The sequence below is a fragment of the Salminus brasiliensis genome, chromosome 13 (assembly GCF_030463535.1).
Source record: "Salminus brasiliensis chromosome 13, fSalBra1.hap2, whole genome shotgun sequence".
Lineage (NCBI taxonomy): Eukaryota > Metazoa > Chordata > Actinopteri > Characiformes > Bryconidae > Salminus > Salminus brasiliensis.
In genome coordinates this window covers 24,967,122-24,993,410 of record NC_132890.1, presented here as the reverse complement: position 1 = coordinate 24,993,410, position 26,289 = coordinate 24,967,122, and the positions used below count along the sequence as shown (strand labels likewise).

Here is a 26,289-nt window from a genome sequence, read left to right as displayed (position 1 = left end):
CTACGGAACTTTCACAGTTGCCCCCATTTCACTATATCCGCTGCCTTAACACAGCCTACCCAGGCCTGCAATAACTGCTGTTCCTGAATCTTCCCCATACCCATTTTCTTTTAATTTATAAAAAAACAAAAAAACAAAAAAAAACACATAAGTTTCAAATATTAGCTGAGATGATCTTGTTCTGAAGTGAGGCTAACACCTACTAAAGTGGTGGCTCAAGAACTGTCCCTTGAGGTGTAATGGAAAAACCAGCCATGTGTCCTTCACTTCAAGGGTAGAAAGAGGTGAGACATCATTGCCATGCATAGCAGAGACACACCAGCACTCCACAATTGCAGGCAAACGGCTTGTCGGGTGGGTCTCTAAAGGCATATGTACCTTCAGACAGCAGTATTTAAAGTCTCGCTTAAAATTCAGCGTAAGAATACATTTTTACTGCATGGGGGAAGACGGGTTGACAGTAGTTCGTCCCGTAAGTGTAAGCTCAGATATTTTCTCCTGCAGATGACGAAGGTTTTTGTAAGAGTGATGCACTGATGTTAAAATGTCTGGGCTGATATGATAACTTAGAGTGAACACATTATTGTGGCCAATATTTTTATGGTAAATGCTCATTTCCTGAAAATGAAGAACATGGTTATGATTTTGAAGATCATTTGAAGAGCTGAAACTAGGCTAGCATGAATCATGTGATAGCTATGTACCGAGCGTCCCCCTGCTATGACTTTAGGCTATTCTCTATTTGAAAAAAAATTGAGGAACAAGCCTTTAAGTTCATTTGTATCACTCTAGCTTTGACTGCTGAACGACATTGGAAGTGACATGGAGCACGTCTGCAATCAATCACTTGTTTTGCTGCAGCATATCTGAGGACTGAGCACAGAGAAGATGGGCCAATAGGTTTAGCTCACTTCTAGACTTGTAAAGGTAAAGGTGCTACAATGGGTTCTTTGAGCGATGCCATAGAAGAACCACTTTTGGTTTCAGAATGATCCAAACGAAGGTTCTTTAAGCCTTTTAAAGACTCCTCAATTATGTCTTTTGCAAATATAGTTGTTTAGTGTAGGATACAAAATGTAAACTCTAGGGTTGTTTATACACGTAGTTTGGTTCTCTTGGTCCAGACCAGGCACACAAATGATACACTGTTCATACTGACATATATGAAACCAAACCAAAAAGGACAAAAAGGTGACATTTGCCTTCAAGTAGAGGTCTGCATAAGGTGGATGTATCTGTAGGCCCTGCATAATCCATGCTAGCAGGAAAAACCTTTCCAAAATACCATAAAATCTAATCTTGATATCAGCATTAAATCATGATTATAATCATGTACACATGCTAATTTGTTTACAGAGCAACATACGTTAAAGCTGTCAAATGTATCGCTACTGTTGGCCGCATCCCAGATTACACACGTCTTTATTGAGGCAGTTACAGATGCCGATGCAGACGGTATGCTGTTGGTGGAGCGAGCGGGCAGGGTTGATACAGGGTTGATTTTGTGGGCAGGTGTGACTCTGTGCTCGTGCACAACTCTGCGCTTGGTTCGTTTGGATGCTTCTGTGTTCCAGAGTTCTTTGACACAGGCTTTACACATACTCTAACGAACCGCAATCTGTACCAACCAATAGTTCTCCAGGATAGGACAAGCACTGAACCAGCGACATGGTCAATGAGTGCCCAAGGCTTATTGATGTAATCCATGGAGGCCCCACCTCACAACTTAGAGGACTTAAAGGGACACTATGTATGCATTTTTACCTGAAAATAACAGCTTTGAAATCATTGTGATGCTCCACTGACTTGTAATATGGAGAATGGTGTCAATGGCATTGCTAATTGCAATTAGCACGCTGATAACTGCTCTTAAGTGGGCAGGAGTCAAATTTGTGCATTTATCCAGTAATATTACTGTACCAGTATGTCAGTTCACATGTTTTTTTTACTTCATAATAAAAGAAACATGTGGCTTATAGTGCGCAATCCACTTCCTGAATATAAGAGGAGCCCAGGAGCAGGAAATGTCAATTTTTCATAGTGTTGCTTTAAAGGCTCTGCTGGCAACATCTTGGTACCAGACACCTCAGGACACCTTCAGAGTCCATGCCTCAACAAGTGAAGCCTGATGACAGGCCTCTAGGTTGGACACATGCTTCAGTGCTAAAAATAGAGAAATACCAATCAGTTTCAAGCCTTACTTTTAATTATCGGGCCAGTAAAAAATCACACTTTTCTATTTATCACCAAATAGTACATTGGTCGCTGATATGTCAAGCATTCCTAGCTCAGAGGATCTGAAATTTTGAACATTCCTGGTCTGGCTCAGCACTCAAACCACAACAATTAACAGTTTGATTAAAAGAGGTAAGCGTGGCGGCTCTGCAAACAAAGGCGACTTTGCCATGGAGGCAATAAATCCACAGTGATTATTTATTCTTTCCAGCACAGTGAACGCTTAGGAGAAATCAATAACATATGCAAACACTGACCAAACACCAATCGCAAATCGCTCGCCATAAAACAAATGCAAACGCTGAAACAAACAGAGAAATGAGTTTGGCCACAGACTGAGCTATTATCCCCGCCTGCGAGCAGAACACTTCCGCAAATCCCCCCCACATTCCAGCAGGGAGGAATTAAGCAGCCAAGTGAAAGACAAAGATGAATAATTAAAAGAACACAACCTGAGCATGGCTTCTTTTTCTTTTTTGTCCTTTTTATCTGGTCCATGGCTGCTGCTAAGAGGCACGCGGCAACTCATCACACATCCCTTTCTCTCAGATTGGGGATTATATCCTGCATATTTCTGGTCATTGATCTATTTTTTTTCCAGACGTTTAATATTTTTCATTTTCATACTTAACTCTTACTTAACCCACCAGCAGGCCGAAAGTGTTATTACTAACCTCTATGACTATAGAATAACCCCACCAGTGTGTACAGAAATCCCTGTAGTTACTGAGTAATACACCTTAGCGTGTAATAAGCCTTTCTGTGTTAAAGGGCTAACAAGTACGCTCCCACTAAGTGGAACTTGCCAGGACTGCTCCATGGATGATACGATCTCAGCCATGGTGTACAATCAGCTGTAATTCTACCGGTTCATCGCCATAGTAGTCCACTGGAAGTGTTTCAAGACCCAGACAAGACTGCTTTTCTTATGTTGTCATCTTAGCGACGGCTGTCTTACTGCTACTCCTCCTCTCAAACCTACAGCTCCTCTATTCACAGCTGAGACTTGGTGCTGTTTTTACATCAATTTTCAAAGCTTAATTTACTTCCATTGCTACAGACCAGCTGTATGCTGTGAACCAATGACTCTCTTAAAAAAATACCCTTAAAAAGAATCTTTTATTTTACTGTTTACATTACTCTCTCTTCTAAAGCACTCCAATTGGTGTCACATACTTACGATTACTATTACTCAGTAATGGTAATGTTGCATTCTTTGGCACCCAAATGTATGAATGTATAAATCTATGTACCTTTAATGCACGGAGGAAGGAAAGATACTGTTCATATTAGCTGCATCTTAGCAGGATTTGTCCTGCCCTCTGCACCTAGTTCATAAACCAACCACCCAGCTAAGCTGCGAACCATTGACTAGCTGTGTAATGCATGACAAATAGCTCTTACTGCTTTTAGCTGGCTTTAATAAGGCTCAAATTGCATCTTAAATGCTTGGTAAGAGTATGGCATTGAAGTGGAGGCTGTGGAGAATTGGGTTGAGGCAATTTGAGGCTTATATTTCAAACGGTAGGAGTGAATAGAATGATGGGGCTAATTTCATAGACAGTTTCAGATCAAGCTAGAGGTTTGAGTGGATACCGTTATTAAATTTAGCTGCTGACTGTCTGCTTCAATATGAATAGATGGCATCAGCATGAGAGGGATATCTAAAAATATGTGCATGGCAGAGTGTACCTGTTCCATGGCCCTTCTCACAGTAGCATACACAACATAAGAAATGTACAACCATTTTTACAGGTTATCTCAGATACAGTACAGAGTATCCCTCCATCTATTCGCCTGCTTATTGCCTGTATATAGATTCAGCCTACAGCAGTTTAGGTCCGCATATTTACAAGGAAGTTAAAATGCTGCTAGACTGCGTTCAGAATAAAGTGCAATACAGGCCGGACAATCAGTACATGGCTCATTTGCATACATCAGTATCATCTTAAAGGCACAGCATGTCTAATTCTGTAGCATAAAGAGAATTTTCTGTGGGATGCTGTGGGGAATCAGTGCTACGATTCTTGGCTGGTTTACATGGTAAAGATGGCACACAGTAGCAGCTTAGCTTAGCTTAGCCTAGCCTAGATTTGCTTAGCGTTGTAACAGGAAATTTTTTTTTGGTCAAAACATTTTTTGTAACTCCTAAGGGGTTACCAGATGGTGTTGGTTCCCTGTTTGGGTAGTTGTTGCGTTTTGCCTCTAGCCAGCCAGTGGCCTGGGTGTATGTAAAGTTTGGGGGCCGTAAATAATGTAAGCCAAGAATGTTAGGTAATTTGCCTTGTCTTGTTTTACAGTCATGTTTTACTTACATGGGTTTTTGCTTTTGAAGGAGACACAGCAGTGTGTTTGAGGTTCTTGGTGTGTCACTTCCATGTACCAACCTCTCATTGTTCAACCATGCAACACAGAAAATACAGTTCTTCATTCTGGAGCACATTAATGTATATATATATATATATATATATATATATATATATATATATATATATATATATATATATATATTGAGATCTAGTCTTGTCTGTTAATAATGTGATGTTGTTTACTAGCATTTATTGAACAGGTAAAGAACCTGGTCAAACAAAGTAAATATTTTTTGTCTCAAACTAACTGTTTTATTCTTACTCTAATTAACCTAAACAATACTAAGAGCCCATGGTTGTGCAGTGTATCCAACAATACAGACAGCATGGAACTTCTTCTATACAATGATAAAAAACCTGGCCCCACAGAAAGCTCCGATTCAACAAGCTGATCCATTTTTAATAATAATCGAAACATGGATTCCGCAACTGCAAAGCAGTCGGACTAGGTGTGAAGAACCTTTAAATTAATAAAGAAATATTGGATCAATGTCTTTAAACCTATAAAGAGTCTAAACACATAGAAGTTTTTTGTAATGGTTCTTTATGTAACCAAAAAGGTTTTTCTATGGTTCCACACAAAGAACCTTTGATAGCGCCTTGATTTTTAAGGGTGTATGTCCTCCTTACAGTAGCACTTGTGTGGCCATGTCTTTGTCTCGGTAGACTTCATATTCCCATGCTTTAACACCTTAACGGCAAACAGGACTCCACTGTCATGTTTGTACCTTTATCCGTAGCCTTCACATTGTGCTGCACTCTAACAAGCCATTACCAGAAGCGCCGTCATGCTCAGACAAGACTCAGGAGCTGCAGACGGACCCTTCATCCTCATTACTGGTGTCTGCTGGTGCCAAAGCTTAGAATACTGCGATGTTTCTCTTTTCTCTACCCCCCCTCATTCTCCATTCTGTTTTCACATCAGGGTCTATCTGAAGCTGGCTGACCAATCTGACTCCAAAGAGGCAATAAAATCGAGCTTTCATATATGTGCCACTGTTAAATGACTTGGACCACTGTCTAATCTTGCTTGAAATGAGGTTTGAATGCAGTGTTTCACTTCAAGGAGAATTCTGACCGTGTAGAAGCTTACTCATCCAGAGTTTCCTCTGAAATCGGGGGTATTCATGGGGTGTTTGCCCCCCTTATACTGCAGTACCAGCTCAAACCCTTTTGGGAAGGCTTAACCGAAGATGTTGGAAGATTCGCTATGATGATTTGATGGCCTTTAGTCATGAGAACATTAGTGAGGTCATGTATTGTTATGGCATGATTGGCCCTGGATCCCAAATGCCACACTAGCTCATCTCAAAGGTACTGGATGGGGCTCAATAACTACAGAGAATGCAAGGTTGTGCAAAGGTGGCTTCAAGATGATTCACACTCACATCTCTTTCACAAGAATGGTTCTTTTTGGAGCCAAAAATGGTTCTTCCATGGCATCGCTCAATGCTGGGGGAAAGTTGTATACCCCTCTAGCTGAGGCTAGAAACAGAGTGGACAGAGTGCCAAGCGTGGAGGCAGATATGTCTTTCCAGAATGCGTCCTTTTTTAATTCCTGTTTTCTAAACCACAATCATGTGTCCTACAACAGTATGCCAGAATCCATAAACTGTGCTATGAGCAAATGAATCTAGTGAGTCATATGTGACACAGGAATAGTTCCCACTCTCCCAAACCCTGCTTTGGTGGATAAGCTGATACATTCTTCTCAAAAACATGCGCTCCTTCTGTCTCTTTAGTCAGGATTTAAAGGTTTAATTTCCTTTTTAAGAAATGCAATAATACATTTAATGTAACCAAATTTAAGTCAATTTACCAAACAAATATAAGGAAGGAACACGTAAACAGGCATGATCATGGGTTAAAATCTAAAGAGGAAATAGCTTAGAAAAGCAATTTGGGACAAAGCCCTGGTATCAAAGCAAGAAAAGAAGCAGTCCTGAATATCATACACTGAAGTTCAGGAGCTATGGTAGGTGCGTTGAGTCTTATTTGGTACATATGTACCAAACGGCTTAATTTGCCAAATACAAAAGGGTTAAAAAAAAGAATTGAAATAACAAGGCATATAGTGGGCAATAGTGAAGAAAGTGTAGTAAACAACTCTATTATCTCCATATAAAAGCTGCACATGATGGAAAAGTCACCCAGCTGGTACCAAGCATCAGTTAGAGGTGAACACAGCCGCCCAGCACGGCACTCTGGAGCAGTTGAACTACATTCTCTGGAGTAATGAAGCCCCATCCAATACCTTTGAGTATTTGGGCATTTGAGCTGGAGTGGACTTTGTGATCCACAAGTTCTTCTGCCTGTACACAATGAAATCCTCACAGCAATCTTCCAACATCTAGTAGAGGCTGTTCTTGCAGCAAAGGGAGGATTGACACATGCTGATGCAAGGTCAACAGACAACCGGTGGAAGGAGTCAGAAGTGATGTGGGTCTCTCTCCCCAGGTGGAGCAATCTACCCACCTGGAAAGAGGAAGGCCAACTGTGCTCTCTTGGACTGCTGGCAGGCAGCATACTCAGGAATCGAACCCTCAACAATCCTCAGGTCAGAGTGGCAGTCTACTGGGCCACTTGGAACCCAAGCTTTTTCATGTTCTTGTGGCTGAATACCATCAAGTCCTCTATAAGTGCTCTATAATGTAGTAAAAGAGCAGAGGGTGGTACTACAGTAAGGGGGGACTTACTGTAGTACTGTAGTCGGAGTGGGTTGAGGAGTGATGAAGCTTAGGTGATGCTATGGAAACACAATCAGTAGATTTAAACCCCAATGAGAGCTTGTGGGACTGTGGGACAAGTGTGGACAGCAGTGAAGAATGTCTGGGAAACTGTGGGTATTTTTTTATTGTATGTGTGTTCATTAGTGATCACTACTCAACATTTGGCCTCTCTTTTGACTGCCAGTGTATATTTAAAAGAGAATCATTGTCATTTTCTAATATAATGATTTATAGTCAGAGTCTGCGGATGTGAATTGTAAATAGCAGCTCTATCCATTAACGTTACTTAGAGAGTGCCCCATTTTTACCATGGCCAAATCTTCTGGGTGCACTAAGAGACCAAGACTCTTATCAGATTTGTCTTTAGCTCGTGAAACTCACAGGCCTCTACTCTCTTTGTTCATTTAAACAGCTTTATTCCATTTAAGTTCCCCTGTAGGCTTAGCCTCTGCCTTTTTGGATAACAAACTGCTAACCTTTATCCAGGCTTTTCCCTTTGGTGGAAACTCAGGCCCTGAAAATACCATGTAAACGTGTTGTAGTGCTGGAGCCATTTCGCCATCTTTGTTCATTCTTTTAACAGGGCCACAGTCAACATTATTCTATGCTTAGTTTTTGCTCTCTGCCTTCGCTACTGGCCCTCTAGAGAACTTGCTGTTGAATCCCATCTATAAGCCAGGCACGGAATGGAATTAGGTGGCGTAAAAGCTCATTTTCATAACAATGACTAACTGCACCAAATATATTATTTGAAACAACAGCCAACAACAGCTCACACAACAAGCAGCAAGGCTTTAAAATAGACCAGATTAAAGCTCATGTTAGATTACTGGATATTTAGAGCATGGAAACAGCTGCCGACCAACAGCATTAACTTTGAACTATGTAACAATGATAGCCAAATACAGTCACAGTACATGAATGTGCTAACCATGAATATCGGTAGGCTAGAAAAGGTGGAATTTGCTTTTGCTTAGTTTTTCATTACTAAAAAACAAGGTATTTGTCAAGGAAGGATGAGCTTTAAATGCCCAAACGCCTCAAACATTTAGCTGCCCCACAGGAAGAAACTTAAAGCTAATAACTAGTGCTAGCATGTGCTGTTTCAAGCTTCATTGGGTTCATTCTGTTTTTTATGTTTAAGAATGAGTGACGTTTATTCCTGCAGGTACTACTGCTAGCCATAATGCTAATTTACAAACTATACATATTGAAAATGTGATATTTTGGAGAACACTGACTACTCTTTTCCAATTTATTTAACCATTTTACTGCATTTGTAACCCTCAACAATTAAAGGTCACATATTCCCATGACCTTCCCAAATAACTGATGCCAGTATTCCCAGGATGATGCATTAAGCAGGTTTCGGCTGCTCCGCGTCTACGGCTCGTCGGGGCTAATGCCTGAATCTGCTTATTCGCTGAGCATGGATAATGCCCGTCGGCCTGAACGAAAAAAAAAGAGGACCCTTGGCAGGTGGAGGGGAGGGTGGCGAGGTGGGTGGGTATTATGGTAATGATACTCAGTGCTGGGGCGACCTCACTCTCATGGGCTTAGTAGCATGTCACAGGCCAGGCCTTTCAAGGCCCTGAACCTGTCAGTCATGTCACCTTGGCAGTTTAAGACACAGATAGAGAGTGTTACAGCAAAATGGCATGTTTTTACTCATGCACTGTATAGTAGTATGTTTAATTCATCGACCCATCCAACAGCGAAAAAAAAACACAACAGCATAACAATGAGAAAGCACATGGTTTGCTTTTATAGTTATCAAAGTAATGACTTCGGCAGTCGGATTCATTTCGATAAAAAGCAGGCTTTAAAAGTTGAATGAATGTAAAACCCAGTTTTTGATTTTATAATTCAATCCCCTATGTGCATTTTCCCTTGAAATGTCCAGGCTCTGGAACCAGAAACGAGATTGTACGAGATTGTTGTGATGTTAGACTGTGAAGTTAGATGTGAATTATCTGCACAGAAGGAACAAGGAAATAAAAAAACCACCACAATAAAACAAGTAACAAACAGCTTTGTCTTCAGGCACAAGCAGGGAGATTGCATTGTCTGATGGATGCCTCTGGTTTTCAGCATCACACCATATTTCCTCCGAGACTTTGTACAAGATGAACAGGGTGGTCTAGATATTTCAGAGGTGGAAATCCAGCAGAATTAAAGGGCAGTAGCTACTGTAGACATGTAAAGTGGATGAGCTAAAGTAGATGTGCATTTGTCTTCTTATTCATCAATACTGTCGTTTCCTGGACTTGTCCATTTTGCAATCCAGCAAGACAAGAAGAACAATCTGGAATCTTGTATAACTCATACATTTGGTCATAATTATTATAAGATATCCATGTCCATAGCTGCTGTTGAGTTAGACTTAATGAAAACATATCCAGATAGTATCTAGACTATAGAAAATCAAGAAACTACAAAGTGTTCTTTTGAGAGATGTCGGAGAAGAACCACTTTTGGTTCCATTAAGAAACCAAATTTCATTTGATGTGAGAGGTTCTTCACACCCACACATCTCTATTACAGAAATGTAGTTTCTTTATGGGGCCAAAAATGGTATGGTAGTATCTTCTATAGTATCACTCAAAGAACCCACACAAAGACCCGAACGCAGGCGGTTTGAACTACGCAGACTGGGTTTTGTGTGTAGTTGCTTTCAAAAATGTGTCACGCTGCATTTTATAAAGCAACGCAAGCACGAGATGCATTCTGAGCATTGCTGCAAGGGGCGCTACAGTGACAGCCAAGTTGTCTCGTACTGCTGACGTGCTTTTTTTCCAGCCAATTGTCGGGGTGGACCAGTTTGACGAGTCTCTCTCTTCTCCATCGCCCCCCTGAGTACTGAGTGTTTAACCAGCACAGTAATGTACAGCAGGACAATGCATTGGCAGGATGTCGTCATTTGCACTCTGCGTGTACTTGTGTTGAGTATGTTCCTGGCCTTACTTTTATGAGTAGTTACTATATGGATATGCTTTCATTGCTTTATTTATATTTATTTGATGGCATTGCTCAAAGAATTACTTGTAGCACCTTAATTTTTAAATAAAGAAAATGAAAATCAGCTTAAAATGAGGATGGGGATGAAGATGAGGATGACAATGAAGAAGACGTGTTCTTTCTGCACTTCCTGACACCCAGGTCTGAGGTTTGATTAAAAGCAGCACTGCATCCCTACTGTCTCAGGAGAGAGAGAGTGATACACTGTGCCAGCATCTGGCACTGTCAGCTCAATTCTCAATAGAGCTCACACAGCTGGAGACTCAATGAGCAATTTGCACTTATTTCACCCAGAGAATAGAGATATGCTGATGAAGACTGAGGAAAAAACTGAGGTATATAGAATAAGCTGTTCCCATTACTCTCAGAGTAAGAAATCAGCTGGCACTGAAGCTACAGGGTTCCCTCTGTGAGATAAAAATCAAAGAGACCAAGAACTTCCTGAGATGGTTTAGTAATCGGTTTATCTACAATCTAAGCAAAAATGGTTCTTTGTGGTACTGAAATAGGGTTCTTTGGCTCATAACAATAGTGGAATCTTTTCTACTGCTATATAGAACCACATCCATACCTGGGTGTTCATCTGAACAACAAACTGGACTGGTCAGTCAACACTGCTGCACTCTACAAGAAAGGCCAGAGCAGACTCTACCTGCTGAGGAGATTGAGGTCCTTTGGAGTGCAGGGAGCGCTCCTGAGGACGTTCTTCGACACAGTGGTGGCATCTGCCATCTTTTATGGAGTGGTCTGCTGGGGCAGTAGCATCTCGACGGCAGATAAGAAGAGACTGGACAAACTCATAAAGAGGGCCGGCTCTGTCCTGGGGTGCTTCTTAGACCCAGTGCAGGTGGTGGGAGACAGGAGGATGACAACCAAGCTGGCATCCATGCTGGAGAACAGCTCCCACCCCATGCATGAGACTCTGGCAGCACTGGGCAGCTCCTTTAGCGACAGGCTGCTTCACCCCAAGTGTGTGAAGGAGCGGTATCGCAGGTCCTTCCTTCCTGCTGCCGTCAGACTACACAACCAACACTGCTCCCAGCGGACCACATACACACACACTTAACTACACACACATGTTCATGTTCAGGGAATACTATGTGCAATATCCCACCCCCATGTGCAATTAAGAGTCTTTTGCTGTAAATAATATTGTTTATTGCTTTTTTAATTCTTATCTATATTGTGTGTATATAGTGTAAATTATTTATTTATCTAAATTTTTGTAACTGAGTGTCCTGCTATCCCTTTCTGCTGTTACACTGTGAATTTCCCCACTGCGGGACTAATAAAGGACTATCTCATCTTATCTTATCTTATCCAGCAGGTTTTCCCTTACCACTTTTCTAAAGAACCCATTTTGAACCCTGTGAATAATCTATTCAGATAACCTTCCCCAAAAAGTCCCACCTGGTTTTTCTTTTAGACACTTGAAAAACACTGGTGTTACCACGTTACTTATAGTGTTCCATCAATGGATCCTCTCCTCAGCGTCTTCATGGTCAGGGTTGCAGTTGATCCAGAGCCCACCACGAATCATTGAATGCAAAGCAGGAAAACCCCCTGGACAGGGCACCAGTCCACCACAGGGTACCAAACACAACCAATTTACTCGCACATAGTGTCAATTTGGCGTAGCAATTCCCCTACGATGTGTGCTCATGTGAGGTGGGAGGAAACCCACTAAACATCTTCTACCTAGAGACCTGAGCAAGGTTCGAACCCACAACCCCTGGAGCTCTTTGGTATCTACACTGCCTGCTGCACCACCAAGCCATGAATATTTAAATCAACTTAATTACAGCACTGACGCAAGTCGATTGCATCAACGAATCTGGTCTGACAGAAGAACATCTGTTTACAGTGTGACGCAGTCAACCTAGAGGGCCTCTCTTCAGCCCTGTTCTAATTTTCCCTCAAAGGAATGCTAAATAAGCAGTGCAGAGAGCTTTCCTTTAATGAGAACTGTATCCTTCCAACGGACAGAGACCATCCTCTCCAAAATGCCTCTAAGCAGAACTAGAATGAACTGTGAACTGCAAAAAAACAACCGTGCTTCCTCCCCCTCTACCCTACAAGTGTTAAGAGGGAGAAACCAAGTCCGTCGCCATGGAAACAAGAGGAACAAATCAACTGTGCCAGTCAGCAGAGCCATGCCAAGGTCTGGCCGTGGCCTGGCATGGCACACCAGTCTCTGCCCAAATTTGCATCAACACCAGGCCAAAGATCTCGAAATCTGAGTCCCACAGGTTTTCAGAACCCATGAGAGCCTCAGCTATGTGCAAAGCAATGTGCCTATCATTGTTTATTTGTTTGCTTTTTTCACAAAGGCATCTCTGCATCTCTGCTGGCTACGGAATCAGTGATTTCAATGCAGTACTGGAAAATATTAAATGCACTGGAAGTTAAAGTGTCACTGATCCAGTACAACCATCCACGGTGGTTCTGATGGTCTCTCATTTGCCATCTTTCATGGAAAAAGTGGAAAGAGAGGTAGGATTGTCATGATACTAAGTGTATCACAATGCTTGATACTAAACCAAAGCAAGCCAAAAACACAAATTGTCTGTTAATGTTAATGTTAAATCTGTCTGTAGTGGGTTTACTTTAGCACTGTTTGTCTGGTATTTTATAACCAATCATCTGCTGAAATCAATGTGTTAGATGTATGCATAATGCATTCATACCAAAACCCCTAGAAGCTATGTTGTTCTCTGATAGGTACATTCAGAAAAACACTGGAGTAGCAGACAATGAATTTTGAGAAGATGCTTGATTAGGCAATGGGCTACTCTGTAGTCAGCCTAAAAGAAGAAGAAGAAAAAAAACACACTACAACATCAGACTCCACACTCAACTGCAACATTTGCAGTCATGATGGGAACACCTGGCATTTACCAAAGCCACAAACAGAACAACAGCTATGAACAAAATTTAACACAGCTTGCCTGATTATATTCATCACAAAACCCCAAAGCATAGCTTAGATGTGGCATTACCATGGGATGAAAACAAAAGCGTGCCTCCTCTGCTTCTCCTCTCCACCTGAATAAACACTTCAGCTTGCCTGGTAATAAGGGGGAAAGACGCACTTAGCCACTCTGCGTATACATTCTAAGGCATGCAGGTATATTGCATTGTAAGGCCAGAAATAAAACATGAGACGTGATTAGAAATCCATAGCCATTATCATCCTGTGTGGGCTTCTCATCAGCCATACCATGTCTGGCACGGAGCTGTATTGATTTTTCTCCCGTCTCTTTGTGGGAAGCAAAAGCTTGTCTCTTCTCTATTCTCTATTCATCTAGTAATTTTCTGCGGAGCATGACCTCTAGAACTATGGTGCACCTAGCAACCTACACTTTACTATGAATGCATTATTGATATGCATGTTTTGAAAAGTATGCCAGTATTTGAATGAAATCCTCAAACTCACCAAAATGTAACTTACAGTCATCGTTATCACTGAGGTCTCGCTGACATCTCGTCATGGATGGCAACCCATGACGATGTTGCACATCCCTGGAACTACAGGTCCTCACAGTGAGCTTGCCAGCTCCTTCAAGAACTCTCTACAGGTTCCCATCTGCAGAAGTATGACATTTTGGTATAGTGTAGATGACCAGATATCGTTCTCCACTCCAGTTGGAAAAACTGACGATCTGGAGAATTCAACCATTTCTTGCTAGAGAGGCCATCCAAATGCTCTTTCAGTCCCTCATCATCTCAAGGCTTGAATTCTGCTGCTCCCTCCTGTTACTTTTACTGTTACAGGCACTTTTAGGATCCCCATTGCTGACACAGGCATTTGGTTGCACGCCCTCAGCTTGTATAATCTCTGTAGACATTCCAGAGAAGATAGTATATATAAGCCTAAGGTCACCATGCCCAAAGCCAAGAGCCGTCTAGAGCAGTGTTTTCCAACCCTGGTCCTGGAGGACACCTTGCCCTGCAGATTTTAGTGTTTAGCAGTAACCAGTAAAGTGTGCCGGACAGTTGGTCCACCAAGACCAGAGTTGGGAACCCCTGGGCTACAGGAATATATAAAAAACCCCAGTGTTGAGCTGTGAAGCAGTGGAACTGCTTTCTCTGGATGAATGGCGCTTCACCCAATACCTTTGAGATTAGTTAGAGTGCCGCTTATGTTCATCCAACATCAGTTGGAGATATCTTAACGAAGCATCCTAATGAGCAATAAAACAACAGCAGTGGACGATAGCCTTTAGAGGTCTACAAGTCCATGAAAACACCTGCATACCATATTTAGATGGTTGCTTTACACCCCAACAGCTGTGGCAGCTGTACACCAAAAGCTCTGAATATTGCAGCCTATGTGGTAGCTACATGTTCATACATCACAGAAGCCACGTTTCTGTTCCCTTTCAAACCAATTGCCTGTATGAGTGAGTGCAGCACACGCGGAGGACCTTAATTGGCCGTTGTTTTGACAGTCCCTCTCAGTGAGTTAGGCTGATAAGGAGCACTGTGCATGTGTGAACGCCTCCTCAGGAGACTGGAGAGCTCAGCAGAGGCACGAGTCATCGGCTGGAACAGTCAGAGAAATGTCACCCCCGCTGTATGAAGCAAGGAGGTCGCTCTGGAAAGAAACCAGTCTCTTTCTGTGAAGCACTTGTTTCTAATACGTGATTTTTCATTTCCACAAATGTTGCCAAGTCTTCATTACAAGGAGGTTCATTCTCTTTTAGCAATAAAGAAACAAACTGTACTGTAAGATGTTTCTTCGGTCATTGCATAACCAGGTGATGACTGGGGAGAAATGCTACCGTGCTCTTTTTTGCCCCTTGTTATCTCTGTTAAAAGTCTAATCATTCACTGCTATTTGCCATCTTTTGGCACAGACAAAAGGTAAAAGGGGATTTGCTGCACTACATTGAACCACATACTATGAAAAGTGTCCTGCACTCCTACGCCAGCCAATCATAAAGCAAATTAAAGCTAGAACAGCTAGAAAAGTGCATTTCCCCGAGGAAACGCAGAATGTTTGCACAGCTTACGTTAGTTTCCAATTCCAGGTATTTGCTAGGGGGAAACTATGGTTTTTGAAAGGTGGTTGCTATGGTTTCAAGTAGTTGGTAGGGAATTGCTATGGTGGTAGTAAGTGGTCACTGGTTAGTTGCTATTGTGTCATTAGATGGTTTCAATGGAGTTGTGCTGTGAATTTCCCCACTGCGGGACTAATAAAGGATTATCTTATCTTATCTTATCTTAAGTGGTTACAGGTGATTCCAGGTGATTGCTAACATATTGCCAAGTGGTTGCTGTGGTACCCTATGTGATTGGTTGGATATCATACATATATTGTATTTGTATGATTGTATCACTTTAATTCCTGTAGAAAAAAAAAACACCAAAATATTTTGGTGGCACAGTTTACATAGTTCCTACTTTCAGGCTATTGCTGTGTGGTCACTAGGGTGAAACTAGGATTTTTTAAAAAGTTGGTTGCTATGGCGTTCCAGGTAGTTGGTATGGAGTTGCTTAGGTTGTTGCTATGGTGTTGCTATATACTTGCTATTGTGTGGTGGTGTTGAAAGGTTGTTTCTGTGGTTTTGTTGAGTGGATATTAGGTTGTTGCTAGGCTGTTGGGGTATCCTAGGTGTTTGCTGTAATGTTGGCAATTGGTTGCTAGACGGGTGCGACGATCTTGCAAATGTGGTTGCAATGGTGTTTCAGGTAATTGCTAACATGTTGCCATGTTGCCAAATGGTTGCTGTGGTTGATTGGGTCTCATACAAATACTGTATTTGTGTCATTGTGACATCATTTTTACAACCCTTTTAAGACTGATATCATCATGATCCAGCAAAAATCCTGTATCTTTATTTAGCATTTTTTACTAATTTTGACATAATTTGAATCTGGAAGTTTTTTCTTTATATTGTGTGACATTTTCATGATGAATGAAATGACCAATAGAAATATTCTATATTGACTCCCATTGAAAGTGTTGCCAAGTGGTTGCTGTGGTACCCTATGTGGTTGGTTATGTATTATACAAATACTGTATCAGTGTCATTGTGGCATAAGACGGGTGCACAAACTTTTGCACCCCACACCCTTTTTTATGAGAAGAAAATATCCATAGAAATATTCTGCTGCACAGAAACGTCTGTCTGATCATAAAAGCTGTATACAAGCTTAATCACACTATCAGGCCAAATAATCTGGAGTTTGGGTTGAGTTGCTCTGAGAAAAACCAGCAGAAAATAAGAACTGAAGGTAAAAGAATAATGTGCAGCCATAATATCAGAATTCACCTGTGTAAGTATCCATTGAAAGGAGGAAACCATCTGCCATCTGCCACAAGGGACGTCTTCTTGTACAAACACTTGGGTCAGCATTTTTACAACGGGCTGCAAAACAGTCCCTGAATCTAATAACACTCCACAGCGTCCCACCCTCGCTATAGTATGCTGATGCTGTACAACACAACTTAACATCACTCCTTCAGCTAGAACAAACCCAAAGGAGCTGATGCGACAAGTCCTTTAATTGTACACACATTGTGTACACTGTGTGGTTTTGGCAGCTGCAACCAGAGGTGGATACTGCAGCCTAAACCCACACTCGAATAAAAGTGTTCTGACTTCAATGAAAGAGTGACTCAAAGCAAAGTAAAAGAGACCTAGCTAAAAACAACCCAAGTAGGAGTGAAACAAAATCATAAAACTCCTTGTCCCTTTAGAACTGCAGTGGAGCTTCTGGAAACACTCTATATTGAGTCTGCTGTGGAATCTTTGTGGAAAGTAACTCTTTCTTTCAGCTTTATGTCCACTGTATTTACAGTAACTGTCATTTGAATATAATTTGACTATAATAAAGGGCCTAGTTTATATGTATTATGTTTTGTTCCTTGAGGTTTGTGTGGATTTAGGTGCCAAAATCAGTCATAATTAATTTTACATGGTTGTTTTCCAACCTTCTTAAGACTGGGATCATTACTGGGACATAATGTGAATCTGGCAGTTGTTGTTTACATTGTGGTCAGATTTCATGATGGCCGGACCAATAGAAATGCTCCAAATTGACTTAAAATTGCCAATTTTAAGATACAATTTTTTTTTGTAAGAATGGACAATTGCAAGCCAGTCTCAGAAAAGGCAGAATATGAGGTTATATGTAAATCTGTTGGTATCAGTGAGATCATAAAAACCAAGAAGGTTAATTTCCATATATGAACGACACATATCACAATATTATGACCAACCCTAATTTGTAATGACCTTGGCCCCCTTCATAATCTCCAGAGTTTGATGCTCTATAATTGCAGACTGCAGTCCACAGAGCAGATAGTATTAGGGTGATGGGTCATTCCTGGTACTGCAAATCACTAAACTCTTTTTTTTCTAATAACATATGATGATAATGATGTATAAAATGTCTGTTTTGAGTCTATCTAGTAAACAGCCAACTATAAACTGCAAAAGACTTAGTTTTAGCAGGAGGTCTGCTTAGCAGGATGTCTGCTGGTTTGCCAATTAAGAAGATTTAGCAGACTCTGGAGTGGTGGTGCACTGTTCTACCATGCAGCGACACCTGCACAAATATAACCTTCATGGAAGAGCCATCAAAAGAAAACCTGCCTTGCATCCTCACCACAAAATTCCCAACAAGCCTAATGAATGTTTTTATAAATTTAATAAAATAACTGGTGGATTTACTTGATTAACAACATAATCAACAGCAACAGACACACCTTCACTGCCCTCTGTTCTAACCTCAATGTTCTTATTAGAGACGCTTCTCAGAAACCCAAATCTGTTCATTATTTATGAGATGTGGCAAAAAAAGGCATTGGCCAGTCTACAGGGGCCAATCTCTCTTACGCTGCTCTTCTTCACCCGGTGGTCCAAAGAATGAGTCAGAACCATGCTGTCATCTTTCTGCTTCGGCGTGCCTTCCAGCCCTGCTTATCCTCTTAAAGTCACCCTGCTGAAGCCAGGCAGACTTTAATTGGTTGAGCAGGCAATTGACGCACCATCCTAGCTCTCAACAGCCTCACGGATCAGAGAAGCAGAAATGGCTGCTTTCATTACACTGGTGTTCACGATGAGAAGACGACTGGCAAACCAATCTGGCAGTTCAGCCCTTCACCCCTCCTGTCGTGGAAACTCATGGATTCAAAAACGCGTTCAGTTCCCTCTGCCGAGGGAAGCCGAGCTACAGTAACCTGGCTCTTCTCCCCCTCTGGTTCAAGCTGTGTTTTATAACTCATTTAACATCACCGCAGTGGTCTGAAAAGAGATGGAGAGGAATAGCATATAAAGGGAATCCCCTAGTCTCTTACCAACATAATAATTCAGGGCTGCAGCATCTTTAATGCCTAACATTAGCATGCCAGTAGCAGTGCTGCATGGGCTAAGTTGGTTATATATCTGGGCTTCGATCCCCAGCCTCCCAGCTGGCCAAATCAATGATTTTTTTCTTTTATTACCTTAGAAGAACAATATATTCGGATATGTGTTGTAAATCCATTTGTGGACACCTGCTCAACCAGTGTTTCTTCTGAAATCAAGGCTATTTCATGGCAAAAAATGATATCTTGGCAATGCCTGTCTATGGAAATTATGCAAGCTCTGTGGACATATTTCAGGGCATTTTGTGAGTTAACTAAATTTGGATTGGTTAAACATTCCCCTACTCACATTGTTTTAGCATTTTTTATACTGAGTTGAACCTCAAAAAATCTGCAAGTTAGAACTTCCCATCACATGGGGGGAGGCCTTCCTTTTTCAGACCCCTGACCACGGAGGGCTGTGGTGGTGGTAGGGCTCAAACTACTAACTGCTAATTCAAGAAGATCTATCAGAACTGTGCTTTTATGGAGTATGGAGTGTAATTGCACAGCTCAAGGGTGGCCCTACAGTCTAATTGCTGCTTATCAAGTGTGAGGAGATCATAAGTTTAAATCCCAGCAAGGGCTCAGCACTCCATTGCCAAACACCTCTGAGTCTGAGGATGTCATAGGGTGATGGGAAGTTCTAAACCTGCAGATGGTAATAAACAGTAAAACTGAGGGGAAGGCTAAACCACAGACAGCAGTTCAGACATAGCTCATTTACGTGTTTTGAGGCTCAATTCAATATGTATTGTCGATTAAACTGAAATACAGAAGTAAAAGGTGTGAATTAGGAGAAAATTTGACTAAAATAAGTTAAGTTATAAAACTCATAAAACGCTCTGTTATCAGTTACTGCATAGTTGTAAAATAAGTATTTTATAGTGAGCTGCTGAAAGCAACCTTAAAATAGAGCAAAATTAAACTGCTGGTTAGTTTGGGATCAAAATGTAAGCTAATCTAATATTATGCAGATTACTGAAGCAAGCCTGGACAGGATGTACATCTTTAAGCTGTATGTAACACAGAAATCTGCACACTGGCATCACATCAAGAGATCATTCCCCCATTATCGGATGTGCAGTAATGTTTGCTCTGGCAATGCACTTGGTCCCATCCACACCGACAAATCCCCTCATGCTCTCTACAGAAGGGTCTCACCTCTCTGGAGAGGAATTACCACCAGCTGCTCAATGCTCCTGTGTAAACATCATTTGTGCAACTGATGGAGTTTAATGGGTTTTGTCTGCCATTCATTAAACTACAATAGCCCTTTCAGAAACACCTGCACCTTCCATCTTCATAGCTTGTGGATAAATAAAAAAAAAAAGCTATGCCGTCCAGCCGGGGGCAGACAGATCAAAAATCAAAAGCAACAATGGTAAAGCAAAGATGGCATGTCACACCCTGGGTATAGAAATCAATAGTTGAATGAAGAGAGTTGCTAGTGTAAGTGCGACATATTAACAGGGCTTAGCAACCGGGGAAATTTGCTGCATTTGTATCTAGACGCCTGTGCCACAATACCAAGAATTAGGCCTGTTGCATGAAAAGAGGTTGCACAGAGTATAATACACCGTGTGTTCAAAACTACGCAGACACCCCTCTTCATAAATATGGAGGCAATAATATGGAAATTATGTCGGCCAGTGCTGACATCTCATTTCTGCTGATGTCGACACATAAACATTTATCAGCTGTAAAAACTGGGATTGCCTGAATCGGCATCATTGAGAAATACAATTCTACATCTATTTCTGTAGAATTACAAATGCAGTAAAATGACTAAAATGCAGGTATTTTAGTGCAGGAGGCCAGCCTCATCTAAACCTTCTGTCCTTTGGATGTTCAGTAAACTTGACATCAAATCAGTATGAAATGAAAGCCAAATCTAAACATCTGCCCAATACCAATACCGAGATGGGATCCATGTGAGATTAAGTTAGGCTCTAACAACGGGGCACAAGCCCAAGTTGGTCCCAATAACAACGTATATACAAACCCACTCAAAGCCCATGCCCAGCTAGAACCTACCTTGTCCACTATCCACCCATGTGATCCCTACATGAGCTGGTTGGCTGGCTGAAATATCTTATTCCAGTATGAGCAGCCTTGGGCTTCTCTATGCAGCTATCTAGCACTCTAAAAATGAAAATAATTGATGCCCACAAAGCAGAGAAATACTATAAAAGGAAAGCAAAGCTATCTTGGTTTGGAGGACCAAGAAAACTTTCTGAGACAATTACATGTAGAATTGCTAAAGAGGCAAAAACCTCTAAGAATGCAAAAGACCTGGTCAGCGGTGCTGCACTGTTCTACTGTGCAGTGACATCTGCACAAATATGACCTTTATAAAAGCATACATAAAAGCAACATTTTCTGCATCTTCTCAACACTATTCAGGTTTTCAGAGGAACATCTAAACAAGACAGATGCAATTTGAAAACAAGTCCTGTGAACTCATGAAGTTCAAAAAGAACAATGAGTGAAGGTTTATTTGGAGAAACAAGGATACAGAATTTCTTGATGAAGACTCTCTCCAATGCTACTTTCACCTTCACGATCTTTTTCACTCAGATGTTTCACTCAGTGTTATTTGTGTGGCAATGTAAACGGCAAAAACACACTGAATCTGATAGTTTCAGTTCTGATTTGGGCCACTTTCATATTTGTTATTGATATATATGTACGATATTTGGTATTGTGACTGAACAGCGACTGAATCAGAATTCATGTAACTTTTAAGCCAATCCAACTTTGCATTAGCTGAGGAGAAAGGAAAATGGACTACAAACAATGTTTTCAGTGGCAGGTTTCAGTGGCAGGTTGCAGGTTTCAGTGGCAGGTTACTGAGATAACAGACATGAAAATGTAGGCTGATGTCTCTGTTCAAACTAAATTAGAAGGCACATATCATAACCAGTAAGTAAATGAATCCTAAAGACAGGCCAGTTATCCTTTACTTTGATCAATGTACCGATAGAAATGGTGCAAAATAACTTCAAATCTTTTTAAATTGACAAGTTAAGATTTTGTCAGGTGTTGATCTAAAATAATCCTGGGTTGGAACAGTATTACACTTTCAGACTGAAGCCGGGCCTAAATAAGACGAATAGACTGTGGGAGAGCACACATTTGCCACAGTGCTTAGAGTATGTCTTGCATGAGTAAACTGAATTTACTCTCACAGAGTTCCTCAACTGCTTCTAGCAGTTCTTGGCGGGACACTGCTGTCACAGTAAATACGTAGAAGACCATGGTCAGTCACACTGGGAGCCTACTGGGTTGGATCTGTTTTTATAAAGGGCTGAAATCCAAACTTTATTCAGAGTATAAAAAGAGAGAATTCTGCTATCTGAGATTGTTCAGTAAACAGTGGCAAATAATCCAGTGCTTCAGTGAAAAACTAATAAATCTATGATCTAGTACTTAATACTTAATAAGTGTCCACTATTAAAAAATGTACAGACTAGATTCTCTATTTTCACATGCAGAAACTTAATTAATGACTAAGTAACTAAATAACTAAAACTAATGTAATAATAATAATAATGAAAAAATAAGTCATGAGAAACCATGGTTTACAATGCTGTTATAAAACAGTAAAAAATATGGAAACCTAGAAATGTGGTAACAGGTAAATACTTTTAATCCATATTTTGCTCATTTAATATGTTTAATTAACCTGAATAAAAATGTATTTTTTCACTATAAACAATTATTCCATTAAGGCTACTATTGCCATGCAAACATATACCACTGACAAAGTATAAGCACATCCTGTAGCATGTGATTTTCATGTTTAAAAACTCCAGCAGCACTGCTGCACCAGCGCAACACACACAACACTACCACACCACCACCATGTCATGGTCACCCCAGTGCTGAAAATGACCCACCACCCAAATGATACCAGCTTTGCATTGTTCCACTGAAGAACAGAGTAGAAGACGGATAACAGAGTATGCAGAGAAACAAATAGAATATAGTCTGAACTACAAAGTGGAGCTGATAAAATGGACAATGAGTGTCGAAACAATGTTAATGTTATGGCTGATCGGTGTAATAATAAATATGTGCAAGCTCCTTATATTATAGTGTAGTAGCTTTTAAAGCAAAACCCTTCGCTTTATAAGTGGTCAAATTACCACCACTACAGTAGTGCGGATTTTCATTAGCTCCCCTGTGGAATGTACTGTGTTATGTTAGCGCCAAGCTAGTCTACAAATGGTCTACATTCATCACCCCACAGTGGGTTTAAGACTACGTATGGCAGTTTTAGTATGGCTCAGGCAATCAGTTTTTAGGACCGGAACAGTCCGTACTAATCTTTGAGGCAGGCCTACACATTACTCACTTGCCTGTCCACGACAACTCATACACAAATAATGTACACTCCTATGGGACTGTGAAATACCAGGCCAGTGGCAGGAAATAGCCCTCAGTGAATAGTGTTTGTCGGATATTAAATGGCCTTTGAGAAGCAAATGAAAGTGTGGCCTGTGGCTTGTCTCCCGGACATGAACTGCAATTTCATAACCACTGATGTTTAGTAGATGGGTCTGGAAATCTGGCCAAGTTCTGCTGTGAATTGATGGGTGTGACACGGTGAGCCTTCTGGCCCAATAAATTCAATATTTCGGAGCTAAGACTACAATAACGGTAAATATATAGTAGGGATGTCCTGGAGGTGTGATTTGCCAGGCTTACATAATGTGGGACTATCCCCTAGTAGGTCGCTACAAGTGCCAAACAGTCTCAACTTATTTTAAAGTTGTCATCATAAAGTATGGATAATAAAGGGATGTACTTTGTGCTGGCTGGATGGCATTTAAATCCTGGCTTCTCTGCCTCGATCTCTGGGGCTTGCATTTTTGTGCAGTTCCAGCTCTCCTCCTGAACCAGGGAATCAAGGGCTGTAGAAAAATAATTATCTGGATCAGGTGCACTGGCAAAATGAACACAACAAAAATACAAACTGCCTGTGGGGTCTCCAAGGCCGGGTAGAGAACCTGTAATTCTTCTTGCTTTATTTTTTCATTGTGTCTCATTTTAATGCAAATTGTAAAAGGTATTAAAGGTGCCCTAGAACAGAAAACTGTATTTACCTTAGTGGAGTTGAAAAATTATAGTTTGAGACATATAAGTGGCAAATCATGAACCCCAAGCACTGTTCTGGCAAAACCAGAACAGAGCTGAAAAACAGGCCAGTTCCAAAACCGTCCAAAAAGTCTTGACTCAAGCCCCAAGATTGACATATACCTAGCACACCAGTGGAAGTCATTCGAGGCTTAACACAATGGCTACTTCAAAAGAATAAGGAGGTGAGACTGAAAAGGCTAGAAGCTAATGCTAGACCAACTGGGAAATGAAGAATTGCAGACTGGAGCAAGCTCCCACACTGGAGGACTGGCTTGAAAGGCTAAAAGGTTGCAAACTAATGCTAGGCTGAACAGCGAAGGGTGTTAAGTGAGCTTGTGCTGCTCAGGCTGTAATCACACCTGTACCTCAAAGCGTCAGAGCTCTGTTTATTTAATGCGAGGCCAAGTAGGTTGAGCTTGACTGAGCAGTCCTGTTTTCCTAAACAGTAAATTAAAGCCTGGGGCAGTAGGCAGCGGTTGCGTAATAGATGCCGGTATATTTGGTGCTGATGCTAAAACATCAGCATGCACAATCAGCAACATTTCATAGATTATCATCTCTCACACACACACACACACACAAAGTGAAATCTGTACTTCAGCAGTTGAAGCTGTTAAGTGGGCTCATTAAGTAAAGTTGTAATGAAGCCTGATCTTTGAAAACAAGGAAACCCAGAGGGACAGATCATTTCTGCAATTAGGATAGCATTAAACTCACAACCACATGATGCAGTGCTGTCTGCTCATGCCCAACTATGACTTAGACACAGTATACCATGATACTGCCCTTCAGTTAGCAATATGTTTAAATACTGTATATCAGGGGTGAATTTCCCCAAAACATCATGATGCAGTTCGTTAACTACCTTATTGGATTGGATTAATTAAGGAGTGTTTTCCAACACCTTTCGTAACTAAAGTGCTACATGAACTCACTTACAATTTACCCTAATGGAAAACTATACATACACTGCAAATATGCAATTGTCCAATACCCCCTGGATAGGGTGCAGGGTCCCAGACACAACTATTCACTCACACCTCTGGGCAGTTTAGCATAGCCAGTTCCTGCCATGTGAGCTTCAACTGACAACCAAACGGATGAGCTTGACCTTAACACAGTATACTATAACCTTTCTGAATTTTATACATATCCTTTTGCTAGATGAGCACTTTATCCATGAAACTACACTCAACCTTTTTAACAGCTTGTCTTTGCATATCTTGTGGAGTCCGATCAGGTTCAATTTTAGGATTTGCTAAATTGATGTGAGTATAACAGTAATGTAGCAGATAAGGTGAAGAAGTGTGGGCTACAGGGTCTAAAGGGTTAAAGTGGAACAACCATGGTCTAAAAGTTTAAAAGTGGGCTTAGGACCAGAAGGTTGCCAGTGTGATCCCCTGGACTGACAGGAAGTAGGGGTGGGAAGAGTGAAGAAGGCAAAGCTTTCATCCATGCATCCATGATGCTGCAGTGGCCTAAAGGTTAAAGTAGTTGTCTTAAGACCAGAAGGTTGTAGTTTGAATTCCTGATCTGACAAGAAGTAGGGGTGGAATGAGTGCAGGAACATAGGTTACATTTTGGCATAGCCAATTCACCTACCAAGTGTTTTCATGAGGAAACCTGACCACCCCATTGGAAGTCCACAGTGACAACACACCAAACGTCTTACAGACAAAGAAAAATATTGATCAAATCCACATTTTCAGACCCCTGGAGCTGTGTCGCACCCTCTACCTAGAGCATCACCACCACGGCACCCCCACCAATCTGCAGTATAATATTATTGAAATACTGAGATGTAATAAAAAATATATATTACGCTACTGAATGTGATCGATACTACCCTGCAGCAACAGTGTGTGAGGGGAGCTTTACTTGTACAGATCAGTAAACATCAGAAAAACCCCAGTGACTTGTACAAAGATACAAGTCTGATCAAGCTGGCTTTACACATACCTCCTTACACAGATGGCGCTGCATAACAAACACTGATAAAGGAATTAGTAGAAATAATGCCGTACATGCTTTGTTTGTTTGTGGATTTAAAGGGTTATGGGTTCAGAGCAATGAAGTGAGACCGTGATTCACTGTTCAACGAGGGCGACAGAATAAAACAGCACTGTCATGCTCTACAGTCTAGACCAGGGGTGTCAAACATCTGGCCCAAAAAATATTCTAATCCAGCTCACCAAGTAAACTTAGTATCCATGTTCCCATCAGTGACTATTTAACAAGTTCAGCCCCTTATTAAAAGAAATCCAGTCTCCCTAAACCGCACTGACACTGACCAATAGGCACCAACAGAGAGAACCAATCAGAATCTCTATTTTAGCTGGAGGTCAGACAACTCAATGTCTCACACTGTGTGGAATTACCTAGAGGTCAGTCACAGTATTTTTACTGCTACCTCAGAAATAGAACCTGCTGTTCTCCA

The 26,289-nt window shown here is 41.2% G+C and overlaps 1 protein-coding gene across 3 annotated transcripts in view; it reads right to left on the bottom strand.

Moving 5' to 3' along the window:
* The window catches only part of b3gat1a (beta-1,3-glucuronyltransferase 1 (glucuronosyltransferase P) a), a 122,647-nt gene that overhangs the window by 82,718 nt on the left and 13,640 nt on the right, over positions 1–26,289 (bottom strand). The window contains exon 2 of one of the 3 annotated variants that reach the window (XM_072695027.1): positions 23,521–23,626. The exons of the other annotated variants lie outside the window; for them this stretch is intronic. The gene's annotated coding sequence lies outside the window, so the exon portion shown is untranslated. The remainder of the gene's footprint in view (positions 1–23,520; positions 23,627–26,289) is intronic. 3 annotated transcript variants of the gene reach the window in all.